Below are 16,437 nucleotides of genomic sequence, written 5' to 3' on the forward strand. Positions count from 1 at the left end.
AGAACACCAAAAGTATGAAACAATTGCTTGGCTTGTCATCGGGGTTGTGCATGATTTAAATACTTTGTGTGGTGAAGATAGAGCATAGCCAGACTATATGATTTTGTAGGGATAACTTTCTTTGGCCATGTTATTTTGAGAAGACATAATTGCTTAGTTAGTATGCTTGAAGTATTATTTTTATGTCAACATTAAACTGTTGTCTTGAATCTTTCGGATCTGAATATTCATACCACAATTAAGAGAATTACATTGAAAATTATGCTAAGTAGCATTCCACATCAAAAATTCTGCTTTTATCATTTACCTACTCGAGGACGAGCAGGAATTAAGCTTGGGGATGCTTGATACGTCTCCAACGTATCTATAATTTTTGATTGTTCCATGCTATATTATATTCTGTTTTGGATGTTAATGGGCTTTATTATACACTTTTATATTATTTTTGGGACTAACCTATTAACCGGAGGCCCAGCCCAAATTGCTGTTTTTTTGCCTATTTCAGTGTTTCGCAGAAAAAGAATATCAAACGGAGTCCAAACGGAATGAAACCTTCGGGAACGTGATTTTCGGAACAAACGTGATCCAGAGGACTTGGAGTCTACGTCAAGAAATCAACCAGGAGAGCACGAGGCAGGGGGCGCGCCTACCCCCCTGGGCGTGCCCTCCACCCTCATGGGGCCCACGTTGCTCCACCGACGTACTTCTTCCTCCTATATATACCTACGTACCCCCAAACTATCAGATACAGAGCCAAAAACCTAATTCCACCGCCGCAACCTTCTGTACCCGTGAGATCCCATCTTGGGGCCTTTTCCGGCGCTCCGCTGGAGGGGGCATTGATCATGGAGGGCTTCTACATCAACACCATAGCCTCTCCGATGATGTGTGAGTAGTTTACTTCAGACCTTCGGGTCCATAGTTATTAGCTAGATGGCTCCTTCTCTCTCTTTGGATCTCAATACAAAGTTCTCCACGATTCTCGTGGAGATCTATTCGATGTAATCTTCTTTTGCGGTGTGTTTGTTAAGACCGATGAATTGTGGGTTTATGATCAAGTTTATCTACGAACAATATTTGAATCTCTTCTGAAATCTTTTATGTATGATTGGTTATCTTTGCAAGTCTCTTCGAATTATCAATTTGGTTTGGCCTACTAGATTGATCTTTCTTGCAATGAGAGAAGTGCTTAGCTTTGGGTTCAATCTTGCGGTGTCCTTTCCCAGTGACAGCAGGGGCAGCAAGGCACGTATTGTATTGTTGCCATCGAGGATAACAAGATGTGGTTTATATCATATTGCATGAGTTTATCCCTCTACATCATGTCATCTTGCTTAAAGCGTTACTCTGTTCTTATGAACTTAATACTCTAGATGCATGCTGGATAGCGGTCGATGTGTGGAGTAATAGTAGTAGATGCAGGCAGGAGTCGGTCTACTTGTCACGGACGTGATGCCTATATACATGATCATACCTAGATATTCTCATAACTATGCTCAATTCTATCAATTGCTCAACAGTAATTTGTTCACCCACCGTAATACTTATGCTCTTGAGGGAAGCCACTAGTGAAACCTATGGCCCCCGGGTCTATTTTCCATCATATTAATCTTCCAACACTTAGTTATTTCTTTTGCCTTTTATTTTACTTTGCATCTTTATTTCTCTTTATCATAACAATACCAAAAATATTATCTTATCATATCTATCAGATCTCACTCTCGTAAGTGACCGTTGAGGGATTGACAACCCCTTTATCGCGTTGGTTGCGAGGTTCTTATTTGTTTGTGTAGGTGCGAGGGACTCGTGCGTGATCTCCTACTGGATTGATACCTTGGTTCTCAAAAACTGAGGGAAATACTTACGCTACTTTACTGCATCACCCTTTCCTCTTCAAGGGAAAACCAACGCAGTGCTCAAGAGGTAGCACTCGCTCCTCAGGCGGCCGCTCGGAGATCGCGCCACCGCTACCGTTGCTGCGCCCGCGGCCGCTCCCAGGGCGGAGCTCGGGCGCCCATAGGCGGACCTCGCAGCCCATGGCTGCTCCCAGGCCGGAGCTCGGACGCCTGCGGCGCGGCCTGCAGGAGCTGACCATGAGATGGCTGTGTCCGCTCGCGCCTATGGGCACGCCCACTCCCGCTCCCAGCCGGAGCACGCGAGCGCAGACAGAGCTCCCGCGCCAACACGTCCATGGCTGCTCCCAGCCGGAGCTCACGCGCCAGCGCGTCCACGGCCGCTCCCAGCCGGAGCTCGCACACCCCTGGCGGTGCCTGCACGACCGGACCACGAACTGGCACCCATGCAGTGGACGCGGTAGGCTCTCAACGCCAGGAGCTAGGCATCGGCTCGCCAGACGAGCCCGCCGTCGTTGCTTCGTTCGCATTAGGATGCCGCCGGCTGGTTGTGTGCCTGCTGTGTTGCGTCCTCGCGGGGATGTCACCCGCTCATGTGTTTGTTGTGCCGGCTGTGAAGTTCGGCTCTTGTGTTTGCTGTACATCTTGTGCGTCCACGCGAGGACGCCACCAGCTGGCTGTGTCGCGTGTGTGGTTGCCGGGTGCAGGGGCAGCTCTGGTGTGTGCATGCCGTACTATGTCCTTGCCGCCGCTGATGCGTGCCCTGGTAGTGCCGCATATGACATGTTCGTTGAAATGTCTGAAAGTAGGAAGGACAATATGAGAGTCGTGGTTGCGTGCAGGAAAATGAGGGCTCAAAGCAGACGCGCCCGGGCAGTGACCGGGCGCGTCAACGGACGTTTAGAGGTCTAAATAAGTCCATCCTGACTGTATATGCTTTTAGAAAATATGCAGTATGTACCAGAGATGCAAAATGCTCATCCCAGGCACGATGGGCTTGCTTAAGGCCATAAAGAGAGCAACAAAGACGACATACTGTGTCGTCAGGAACGGGATACCCAAGCGGTGGCTACATGTAGGCCTCCTCACACAACTGACCTGCTAACGACATTCTTAACATCAGGATGAGACATAGACCAGTGGTGAACACAGCTCACGCGCCACAGGAGCAAATTGTAATCAAGACCATGCTCCCGTTGAAAGACACGAGCCATAAGACGAGCTTTCTAGTGCTCAAGAGAACCATTAGAGTGAGTCTTAACCTTGTAGACCCACTTACAAGTGATGGAATGAACACATGGAGGAAGAGAAACAAGAACACACGTGCCAGTGGGCTCAAGAGCCGCAATCTCATCTGACATTGCAAGCTGCCATTTGGGATTAACAATAGCATCACTATAAGGAGTCGCCTTAAGAACAGTTGCACTTGCTCTTGAAAAACCAGGGCGGTCAACAGGCGAAAGTGAACAAGAAATTGAGGATGCAGGCCATAAGTGGGCAGAGACGAGGAAGATGGCACATCAAAAGTAGATGGCGCATCAATAGATTCACCCACACCATGAGAACGACGAATATAAAAGTGAGTAAAAGATGGAAGAATACGAGGAGGAATCACCGGGATAAACTCAGCTGATGGAGATGGAAGCCACCAGGGACGAAGGTGTAGAATCTTGTAATAAGCGAGGTGAGGAAACCATAGGAGATGGCGGCGTCAATTTTGTAAGAGTCGAAGAAGCATGAGCAGTATTACAGATGGACAAGGGCTCAAAAGGAGTGATAGGAGCATCGGAAAAAGTGATGAAAGTGATATCATGCACTGGAAGTTCGAGGAAAGTGGACGTGGGTAGAAGGGACGAGACTCATAAAAATTCACATCCCAATAGATAAGCATGTGACGACCAACATGATAAAAAGTGATTCCCCTTTTGCTTATCACTATATCCTAAGAAGGCACACTCAACAGACTGAACGATCAGTTTGGTGCGTTCATGAGGGACAAGAAGGATACAGAAACCACAACAAAACAAATGAAGCGCCACCAGGAGAACGATCAAAGAGATGCTCAAAAGGAACGCCACCCTGCAGAGCAGTGGATGGCTGAAGGTTGATGACATAGATGGTAGTCGAGACAACGTCTGCCCAAAAGTGAGGCGGAAGGGAGGTGGCTATTGGGGAACACAGTAATTTCAAAAAACTTCCTACGCACACGCAAGATCCATCTAGCTGATGCATAGCAACAAGAGGGGAGAGTGATGTCCACGTACCCTCGTAGATCGAAAGCGGAAGCGTTATGACAACGCGGTTGATGTAGTCGTACGTCTTCACGATCCGACCAATCCTAGCACCGAAAGTACGACACCTCCGCGATCTGCACACGTTCAGCTCGGTGACGTCCCACGAACTCTAGATCCAGCTGAGGTCGAGGGAGAGTTTCGTCAGCACGACAGCATGATGACGGTGATCATGAAGTTACCGACGCAGGGCTTCTCCTAAGCACTACAACGATATGACCGAGGTGGAAATCTGTGGAGGGGGGCACCGTACACACCACACAGCTAAACAATCAACTTGTGTGTCTTGGGGTGCCCCTGCCCCCGTATATAAAGGAGCAAGGGGGGAGGCTGGCCGGCCCTCCTTGGCGCGCCCCCAAGAGGGGAATCCTACTAGGACTCCAAGTCCTAGTAGGTTTCCACCAAGAGGGAGAGAGGGGGAAGGAAGGAGAGGGAGAGGGAGAGGGAGAAGGAAAGGGGGGCGCCGCCCCCCTTCCTAGTCCAATTCGGACTCAAGGGGGAGGGGGCGTGCGGCCTGCCCTGGCCGCCCCTCTCTCTCTCCACTAAGGCCCATCGAGGCCCATTAGTTCCCCCGGGGGTTCCGATAACCCTCCGGCACTCCGGTTTTATCCGAAACTTCTCCGGAACACTTCCAGTGTCCGAATATAGTCGTCCAATATATCAATCTTTATGTCTCGACCATTTCGAGACTCCTCGTCATGTCCGTGATCACATCTGGGACTCCAAACAACCTTCGGTACATCAAAACACATAAACTCATAATACCGATCGTCATCGAACGTTAAGCTTGCGGACCCTACGGGTTCGAGAACTATGTATACATGACTGAGACTCATCTTCGGTCAATAACCAACAGCGGTCAGCGGAATCTGGATGCTCATATTGGTTCCTACATATTCTACGAAGATCTTTATCGGTCAAACTGCATAACAACATATGTTGTTCCCTTTGTCATCGGTATGTTACTTGCCCGAGATTCGATCGTCGGTATCTCAATACCTAGTTCAATCTCGTTACCGGCAAGTCTCTTTACTCGTTCCGTAATGCATCATCTCGTAACTAACTCATTAGTCACATTGCTTGCAAGGCATATAGTGATGTGCATTACCGAGAGCCCAGAGATACCTCTCCGACAATCGGAGTGACAAATCCTAATCTCGATCTATGCCAACTCAACAAACACTATCGGAGACACCTGTAGAGCATCTTTATAATCACCCAGTTACGTTGTGACGTTTGATAGCACACTAAGTGTTCCTCCGGTATTCGGGAGTTGCATAATCTCATAGTCATAGGAACATGTATAAGTCATGAAGAAAGCAATAGCAACAAACTAAACGATCAAGTGCTAAGCTAAAGGAATGGGTCAAGTCAATCACATCATTCTCTAATGATGTGATCCCGTTAATGAAATGACAACTCATGTGTAACATCCCAAATTTTCAATTTGGAATGTTATACATAGGTCATCCATGCATATCATATTTTATTGCATTTTCTTTTGCGATCCTTGAAATTCTAAGCAACTCAAGGACCCACGGAGAGAGTTAGGGATTTCATGATTTTCCTATTTGAGTTTTCTCAAATATTGAAACGGGGATCATTTTGGTTTTAATTATTTTTCTCTCCAAAAATATTTCAAATTAAAATATATGAGAGGAGATAATATGACTTCTCCAAAATAAATGAAATATTGGAGGAAAAATATTAAAATCAAATAAATATTTTTATTTGGATTTTACTCCTATTTTATTTGAATTAGAAAAATATGCATTTTTCAAAATTGCATTTTTAGGCCAAGAAAATGTTCATTTTGTTCTAAATATTTTATTTAGACGAGAAAAATTTGTCTTGGCATTTTTAGATTTTTAATTTTTATTTTATTAGGATTTTTCTCGGCGGAATCTGTTTAAAAAAAACTTCGCGCCCGGCTGGGCCGTTGCCGAGCCGGGCCAGCCCACCGCCTCGCCCCGACCGACTCCGACCGGTAGTCCGGCCGCCGCCGCCGCCGAGTCCGAGGAGGACTCCTCCTCCTCGACCCCCTCCCCAAGCCGCTGACCCCCCGGGCCTTGAAATACCGCCGCCGCCGACCACCACCACCACCCCGAGCCGCGCCGCCCGCTCCGTGCCGCCGCCGCTCGCCGTCGCCGCCGCTGCTCCGCCCCGCGCCGCGCCGCCGCCTAGTCCCGCCGGAGCCACCACCTCGCCCGCCGAACTCGAGCCGCCGGTTTTTTTTTCGGTTAGGTAAAAACCGATCGGTTTTTTTAAAAACCTAGATGCTTTTTTTCGGTTTTTACTCGGTTCTCGTCGGTTTATTTTATTTAGCGGACGTTCGTCCAATCGTTCGTTTTAATGAACGTTGTTCGCCGGTTAGGTTCAGACAGTGAACGTTCGTTCTTTAGTCTTTTCTTTTATTTTCTTTTTCGGCCAGGGACCTATCCGCGATTATTTTTATCATAGATTAGCCCCTGATCTTCAAACCCTCGCCGTTTCTTATCCGTTTGTCCAAATCCAATGAAACCAACGCCAAAATTTCCGTCTCGAGCCCCTCTTTCTGTGTAATCAACTTGAACAAGGTTTTGACAAATTTAAAATTTGGTTTCAAGCAGATTTGTATTCGAAGTTCTTTTGACCATAGTTTTAGTTCCGTAGCTCCGATTCGATTGATTCTTTTTGCAGATCGAATCTCTTCAGTTGAGCTTTTAGATTCGATCTTCTTATTTGAATTTTACCCGTGCATCATTGCTTGAGTGCTTATGTATGCTATTGTTTGTTTGCGATAGAATTCCCGGAGTGCGAAGCGTGCTACTACGAGTCACTAGGTTTTGCGGATCGTCAGCAAGGCAAGTAACACATTGATCATACTCTTTTTATACCCAGTTTTTATGCATTAGTTACAATCCTCAAACATTGCATGAGTAGGATCTCTTAACATGTGGGTTTGGGAAGTAGATGATGAGGTAGAACCTATTGCCCTTTTATTATCAAACCCTTGGGAGTTACTTCTACGCTATGCTTATATTGCCATGCTATGCTAGTAGACATGGATTGGGTTTGAGTGTATCCATGACAGATGTGAGATTGTTAATTAATGGTTAACTTAAGGTGGCTACTTAAATACACATCTGGGTGGATTGGTTGCGGGCACCTGGAGAATCCAGTGTTGTCCTAGGATATCCCGGAGTACCCGTGTGATCATCCTATGGTTCGCCACCCAGGCTCAAAGGGATCATAAGATTATTCATGCTAGAAACTTCCGTGTGCAACCACAAGCTATTATGGGCTCTAGCATAGTTGAGTAGGTTGCATGACCTCTTTCAGTGGTGGGCTAGCAGATGTAGGGGAAAGTAGGTGTAACTGTCCACCCAGAGTAAAGAGTTAATATTTCTGAAAGACTGTGTCTCGGTCATCCGTTTCTCAAACATCATGTAGTGCAAGAAATCCAACGGAGGAAATCGAGTCTTGTGGGGAAAAGTGCACAAACCTCTGCAGAGTGTACAAACTAATCATGGTTAGTCGTGTCCCCGGTTATGGACATCTTGAGTATCTGGTTCTTGGATTATCATGTTGATCTCGTCACTTTAAATTAATTTGTTGGGTTGATAATTACTTTTTAATTGGGATTGAGTTGGAGGAACCTTCTCAATGTTTCAACCACCATGATAGTTAAATAAAATATATTCCTTTGCTGTAGGGAAAATTGGCTTTTCGCAAAACATTATAACAGTAGAGCCTCACCAGCCATATATGCATGTAGAGATAGGTTTTACTTGTTCATTGCTGTATTGTGTTATCTTGCCAGCATATTCCATGTGCTGACCCATTTCCGTGCTGCAACATATCATGTTGCAGACTTTTCAGACGAAGAGTAAGGTGCGCTAGGTCGTTGTCATGCACTCAGCTATGCCGTTGGAGTTGATGGACTCGCTTTATCTTCCAAGCCTTCCACTGTTATCTTATTTAGATGGCCTTAAGCCATATTTATTGTAATAAGATCTCTTTTGAGACTATCGATGTAATAAGTGTGCGATTGCTACTCTGTTATAAATCCATTCGAGTACTGTGTGTGTCAGCATTACCGATCCAGGGATGGCACTGAAGCATAGAGACTTGACCGTCTGAGGTCGGGTCACTACAAGATGGTATCAGAGCACACGCTGAATGTAGGACACGACCACTAAGATGAGCCATAGGTCACTCTTCTCTACTCATTTCTGACTCCTCTCCATTTTCTACTCTTTAGGATGGCGGACTCAAGGAACAAGTTTGCACAACCGGATGAAGACACACCATTTGGACGACACTTGAAGGAAGTCACTAGTAAGTCGATTTTACTCACCACCCCGGAGGGAAAAAGGATCAAGTATGTATCCAGGCATGCGCCAAGGAGAAACCAAGTAAATTCCCTCTCAGGAGTTGTTCAGGAGGAAGTGCCTGTAGTGAAGGATTACCCAGATGTATTTCCAGAGGAGTTACCAGGCATGCCACCAGATCAAGACATTGAGTTTTTGATAGAGTTATTGCCAGGCACCGGACCGATATCAAAGAGACCATACCAGATGCCCGCAAATGATCTGGAGGAGATTAAGAAGCAGATTAAGGAGTTGTTGGCGAAAGGTTACATTCGATGATGTTCGTCACCATGGGGAGCCCCAGTGCTCTTGGTTGAGAAGAAGGATGGATCGTTGAGAATGGTTGTTGATTATCGTGCCTTGAATGAAGTGACGATCAAGAACAAGTACCCACTGCCGATGATCAATGATTTGTTTGACCAGTTGCAAGGAGCTAAAATATTCTCCAAGATCGATCTGCGATCAGGATACCACCAGTTGAAGATTCGAGAACAGGATATACCTAAGACGGCTTTCACCACAAGGTATGGGCTGTATGAGTACACGGTTATGTCATTTGGATTGACTAATGCCCCAGCCTATTTCATGAGTATGATGAATAAGGTGTTCATGGAGTTCTTGGATAAGTTTGTTGTGGTGTTCATTGGCGATATTTTGGTATACCCGAAGAATGAAGAGGAGCACAAGTAACACTTACGTTTAGTTCTCGAGAAGCTCAGGGAACATCAGTTGTATGCCAAGTTCAGCAAGTTGTGTTTTGGTTGAAGGAAGTTGGATTCCTTGGACATGTTATATCAGGAGAAGGTATAGAAGTAGACCCCACCAAGGTTAAGTCAGTCACTGAGTGGTTGGCACCCACCTCAGTTGGAGAGATCCGCAGTTTTCTTGGACTCGCGGGATATTATCAAAGATTTATCGAGAATTTCTCTAAGATTGCGAAGCCCAGGACGGAGCTGTTGAAGGACACTAAGTTCAAATGGACAAAGGAATGTGAGGCCAGTTTTCAAGAGTTGAAGAAACGTTTGACTACAGCCCCGGTGCTGATTCTGCCAGATATACGCAAGGATTTCCAAGTGTATTGCGACACTTCTCGCTTAGGACTTGGAGGAGTGCTTATGCAGGACGGGAGAGTTGTTTCATATGCCTCACGACAACTTCGACCGCATGAGTTGAATTATGCCACGCATGATTTGGAGTTAGCAGCCGTAGTGCATGCACTCAAGACCTGGAGACATTTTCTTATTGGAAACCGTTGTGATGTGTACACGGATCATAAGAGTTTGAAGTACATTTTCATGGACAAGGAGCTAAATCTCAGGCAAAGGAGATGGTTGGAGCTCATAAAGGATTATGATATGAAGTTGCACTATCATCCAGGCAAGGCCAATGTCGTAGCAGATGCTCTCAGCCGGAAGAGTTATGCTAATACCCTCGTAAGCGGAGGATTGCCTAAGGAATTAGCAGAAGATCTTAGGGAGCTTCGTTTGGAGATAGTTCCTAGAGGTTTTGTTGCATCATTGGAGGTTCAGTCAACATTATTGGGAAAAAATCGAGAAGCTCAGAAGGATGACAAGGAAATTGCCGAAATAAAGGAGAGAATGAGCAAAGGAAAGGCCAAAGGTTTTCGTGAGGATGAGCACGACACCTTGTGGTTTGAGGACCGTGTTTATGTGCCCAATAATGCAGAGATCAGAAAGTTGATACTTCAGGAAGCTCATGACTCACCATACTCGATACACCCCGGAAACACCAAGATGTATTTGGATTTGAAGGAGCGTTTCTGGTGGACTGGTATGAAGAAGGATATTGCCAAGTATGTAGCCGTATGTGATGTATGTCAGAGAGTGAAGGCAGAACATCAGAAGCCAGCAGGATTACTGCAGCCTATGCCTATACCTGAATGGAAGTGGGACAAGCTTGGCATGGATTTTATCACCGGATTACCCAGGACCCGATCGGGATACGATTCTATCTGGGTAGTAGTGGATCGTCTGACCAAAGTAGTTCACTTTATCCCAGTGAAAACCACCTATACAAGTGCGAAGTTGGCCAAGATATATATGACCAGGATCGTATGTTTGCATGGAGTTCCAAGGACCATCGTATCAGATAGAGGAACGCAGTTCACTTCAAAGTTTTGGCACCAGCTGCACCAGACTTTGGGTACCAGGCTAGAATTCAGTACAGCTTTTCATCCGCAGACAGATGGACAGACCAAGAGAGTCAATCAGATTCTGGAGGATATGTTGAGAGCTTGTGCGCTAGATTATGGATCTAGTTGGGATGATAATTTGCCTTATGCGGAGTTCTCATACAACAACAGCTACCAGGCCAGTTTGAAGATGGCACCTTTCGAAGCCCTGTATGGAAGAAGGTGCAGAACACCATTAATGTGGGATGAAGTCAGAGACCGTCAGTTGTTTGGACCAGATTTGATCAAAGAGTCTGAAGAGAAGGTTAAGTTGATTCGAGACCGACTGAAGGTAGCTCAGTCTAGGCAAAAGAGTTATGCAGACTTGAAACGCAAGGAGGTATTCTATGAAATTGGAGATAGAGCATATCTTCGTGTATCACCTCTGCGAGGAATTAAACGTTTTGGAGTTAAGGGAAAGTTAGCCCCGAGATTTGTAGGACCATACCAAGTTTTGGAACGTATGGAAGAAGTGGCCTACAAGTTGGAGTTACCCGAAGGACTGGCAGGAGTTCATGATGTGTTTCACGTTTCCCAGTTGAAGAAGTGCCATGCTGAGATGGCCGATATTCCTCTGAGAGATACAGTACCCCTGGAAGCGACTCGGTTGGATAGTGATTTGACCTATGAGGAGAAACCTGTCAAGATTCTCGAGTTTGCGAGCCGAGTTACACGCAACAAGGTTATCAAGTTTTGCAAAGTTCAGTGGAGCCACCATACCGAGGATGAAGCCACCTGGGAACAAGAGGAAGAGTTGCGCAAAGACAACCCACCCCTATTTTCTAGCCAACCCGAATCTCGAGGACGAGATTCATCTTAAGGGGGTAGGTTTGTAACATCCCAAATTTTCAATTTGGAATGTTATACATAGGTCATCCATGCATATCATATTTTATTGCATTTTGTTTTGCGATCCTTGAAATTCTAAGCAACTCAAGGACCCACGGAGAGTGTTGGGGATTTCACGATTTTCCTATTTGAGTTTTCTCAAATATTGAAACGGGGATCATTTTGGTTTTAATTATTTTTCTCTTCAAAAATATTTCAAATTAAAATATATGAGAGGAGATAATATGACTTCTCCAAAATAAATGAAATATTGGAGGAAAAATGTTAAAATCAAATAAATAATTTTATTTGGATTTTACTAATATTTTATTTGAATTAGAAAAATATGCATTTTTAGGCCAAGAAAAATGTTCACTTTGTTTGAAATATTTTACTTAGCCAGGGAAAATTTGTTTTGGCATTTTTAGATATTCTATTTTTATTTTATTAGGATTTTCTCGGCGGAATCTATTTTAAAAAAAACTTCGCGCGCCCGACTGGGCCAATAGCCCAGCTAAGCCGGGCCAGCCCACCGCCTCGCCCCGACCTACTCCGACCGGGAGTCCGGCCGGCGCACGCCGCCACCGCCGCCGAGTCCGAGGAGGACTCCTCCTTCTCGACCCCCTTCCCAAGGCGCCGACCCCCCCGAGCCTTTAAATACCTCGCCACCGACCCCCACCACCACCCCGAGCCGCGCCGCCAGCCCCGCCGCCGAGCCGCGCCGCTGCCCGCGCCGCGTAGCCGCCTAGTCCCGCTGGAGTCGCCGCCTCGCCCGCCGGACTCGAGCCGCCCGAGCCGCCGGATCCGCCGCCGGTTTTTTTGGTTAGGTAAAAACCGATCGTTTTTTTTAAAAACCTAGATGCATTTTTTCGGTTTTTACTCGGTTCTCGTCGGTTTATTTTATTTAGCGGACGTTCGTCCGATCGTTCGTTTTAATGAACGTTGTTCGCCGGTTAGGTTCAGACAGCGAACGTTCGTTCGTTAGTCTTTTCTTTTCTTTTCTTTTCAGCCAGGGACCTATCCGCGATTATTTTTATCAAAGATTAGCCCCTGGTCTTCAAACCCTCGCCGTTTCTTAACCATTTGTCCAAATCCAGTGAAACCAACACCAAAATTTTCGTCTTGAGCCCCTCTTTCTGTGTAATCAACTTGAACAAGGTTTTGAAAAATTTAAAATTTGGTTTCAAGCAGATTTGTATTCGAAGTTCTTTTGACCGTAGTTTTAGTTCCGTAGCTCCGATTCGATTGATTCTTTTTGCAGATCGAATCTCTAGAAACCCAGGCTCTGATTCGATTCAATTGTCCTAGGATATCCCGGAGTACCCGTGTGATCATCCTATGGTTCGCCACCTGGGCTCAAAGGGATCATAAGATTATTCATGCTAGAAACTTCCGTGTGCAGCCACAAGCTATTATGGGCTCTAGCATAGTTGAGTAGGTTGCATGACCTCTTTCAGTGGTGGGCTAGCAGATGTAGGGGAAAGTAGGTGTAACTGTCCACCCAGAGTAAAGAGTTAATGTTTCTGAAAGACTGTGTCTCGGTCATCCGTTTCTTAAACATCATGTAGTGCGAGAAATCCAACGGAGGAGATCGAGTCTTGTGGGGAAAAGTGCACAAACCTCTGCAGAGTGTACAAACTAATCATGGTTAGCCGTGTCCCCGATTATGGACATCTTGAGTATCTGGTTCTTGGATTATCATGTTGATCTCGTCACTTTAAATTAATTTGTTGGGTTGATAATTACTTTTTAATTGGGATTGAGTTGGAGGAACCTTCTCAATGTTTCAACCACCATGATAGTTAAATAAAATATATTCCTTTGCTGTAGGGAAAAATTGGCTCTTCACAAAACATTATAACAGTAGAGCCTCCACCAGCCATATATGCATGTAGAGATAGGTTTTACTTGTTCATTGTTGTACTGTGTTATCTTGCCAGCATATTCCATGTGCTGACCCGTTTCCGGGTTGCAACATATCATGTTGCAGACTTTTCAGACGAAGAGTAAGGTGCGCTAGGTCGTTGTCATGCACTTAGCTATGCCATTAGAGTTGATGGACTTGCTTTATCTTCCAAGTCTTCCGCTGTTATCTTATTTAGATGGCCTTAAGCCATATTTATTGTAATAAGATCTCTCTTGAGACTATCGATGTAATAAGTGTGTGATTGCTACTCTGTTATAAATCCATTCGAGTACTGTGTGTGTCAGCATTACCGATCCAGGGATGGCACTGAAGCACAGAGACTTGGCCGTCTGAGGTCGGGTCGCTACATCATGTCTATGGTTAGTAAACTTAACCATCTTTGATTCAACGAGCTAGCCAAGTAGAGGCATACTAGTGACACTCTGTTTGTCTATGTATTCACACATGTACTAAGTTTCCGGTTAATACAATTCTAGCATGAATAATAAACATTTATCATGATAAGAGGAAATATAAATAAAAACTTGATTATTGCCTCTAGGGCATATTTCCTCCAGTCTCCCACTTGCACTAGAGTCAATAATCTAGATTACAAAGTAATGATTCTAACACCCATGGAGTCTTGGTGTTGATCATGTTTTGCTCGTGAGAGAGGCTTAGTCAACGGGTCTGCAACATTCAGATCCGTATGTAGCTTGCAAATCTCTATGTCTCCCTCTTTGACTTGATCGCGGATGGAATTGAAGCGTCTCTTGATGTGCTTGGTTCTCTTGTGAAATCTGGATTCCTTTGTCAAGGCAATTGCACCTGTATTGTCACAAAAGATTTTCATTGGACCCGATGCACTAGGTATGACACCTAGATCAGATATGAACTCCTTCATCCAGACTCCTTCATTTGCTGCTTCCGAAGCAGCTATGTACTCCGCTTCACACGTAGATCCCGCCACGACGCTTTGCTTAGAACTGCACCAACTTACAGCTCCACCGTACAATATAAATACGTATCCGGTTTGTGACTTAGAGTCATCCGGATCACTGTCAAAGCTTGCATCGATGTAACCATTTACGACGAGTTCTTTGTCACCTACATAAACGAGAAACATATCCTTAGTCCTTTTCAGGTATTTCAGGATGTTCTTGACCGCTGTCCAGTGATCCACTCCTGGATTACTTTGGTACCTCCCTGCTAAACTAATAGCAAGGCACACATCAGGTCTGGTACACAACATTGCATACATGATAGAACCTATGGCTGAAGCATAGGGAATGACTTTCATTTTCTCTCTATCTTCTGAAGTGATCGGGCATTGAGTCTGACTCAATTTCACACCTTGTAACACAGGCAAGAACCCTTTCTTTGCCTGATCCATTTTGAACTTCTTCAAAACTTTATCAAGGTATGTGCTTTGTGGAAGTCCAATTAAGCGTCTTGATCTATCTCTATAGATCTTGATGCCCAATATATAAGCAGCTTCACCGAGGTCTTTCATTGAAAAACTCTTATTCAAGTATCCTTTTATGCTATCCAGAAATTCTATATCATTTCCAATCAACAATATGTCATCCACATATAATATTAGAAATGCTACAGAGCTCCCACTCACTTTCTTGTAAATACAGGCTTCTCCAAAAGTCTGTATAAAACCATATGCTTTGATCACACTATCAAAATGTTTATTCCAACTCCGAGATACTTGCACCAGTCCATAAATGGATCGTTGGAGCTTGCAACCTTTGTTAGAATACTTTGGATTGATAAAACCTTCGGGTTGCATCATATACAACTCTTCTTCCAGAAATCCATTCAGGAATGCAGTCTTTACATCCATTTGCCAAATTTCATAATCATAAAATGCAACAATTACTAACATGATTCGGACGGACTTAAGCATCGCTACGGGTGAGAAGGTCTCATCATAGTCAACTCCTTGAACTTGTCGAAAACTTTCGCAACAAGTCGAGCTTTGTAGACAGTAACATTACCGTGAGCGTCACTCTTCTTCCCGAAAATCCATTTATTCTTGATGGCTTGCCGATCATCGGGCAAGTCAACCAAAGTCCACACTTTGTTCTCATACATGGATCCTATTTCAGATTTCATGGCCACAAGCCATTTCGCGGAATCTTGGCTCATCATCGCTTCCTCATAGTTGGTAGGTTCGTCATGGTCAAGTAACATGACCTCCAGAACCGGATTACTGTACCACTCTGGTGCGGATCTTATTCTGGTTGACCTACGAGGTTCAGTTGTAACTTGATCTGAAGTTACATGATCATCATCATTAGCTTCCTCACTAATTGGTGCAGTAGTCACAGGAACTGATTTCTGTGATGAACTACTTTCCAATAAGGGAGCAGGTACAGTTACATCACCAAGTTCTACTTTCCTCCCACTCACTTCTTTCGAGAGAAACTCCTTCTCTAGAAAGGATCCATTCTTAGCAACACATATCTTGCCTTCGGATCTGTGATAGAAGGTGCACCCAACAGTTTCTTTTGGGTATCCTATGAAGACACATTTCTCCGATTTGGGTTCGAGCTTATCAGGTTGAAGTTTTTTCACATAAGCATCGCAACCCCAAACTTTAAGAAACGACAACTTGGGTTTCTTGCCAAACCACAGTTCATACGGTGTCGTCTCGACGGATTTAGATGGTGCCCTATTTAACGTGAATGCAGCCATCTCTAAAGCGTAACCCCAAAACGATAGCGGTAAATCAGTAAGAGACATCATAGATTGCACCATATCTAATAAAGTGCGTTTACGATGTTCGGACATACCATTACGTTGTGGTGTTCCGGGTGGCGTGAGTTGCGAAACTATTCCGCATTGTTTCAAATGAAGACCAAACTTGTAACTCAAATATTCTCCTCCACGATCAGATCGTAGAAACTTTATTTTCTTGTTACGATGATTTTCCACTAGCTTCACTCTGAAATTCTTTGAACTTTTCAAATGTTTCAGACTTATGTTTCATCAAGTAGATATACCC

The sequence above is a fragment of the Aegilops tauschii genome, chromosome 5, assembly GCF_002575655.3.
Source record: "Aegilops tauschii subsp. strangulata cultivar AL8/78 chromosome 5, Aet v6.0, whole genome shotgun sequence".
NCBI lineage: Eukaryota > Viridiplantae > Streptophyta > Magnoliopsida > Poales > Poaceae > Aegilops > Aegilops tauschii.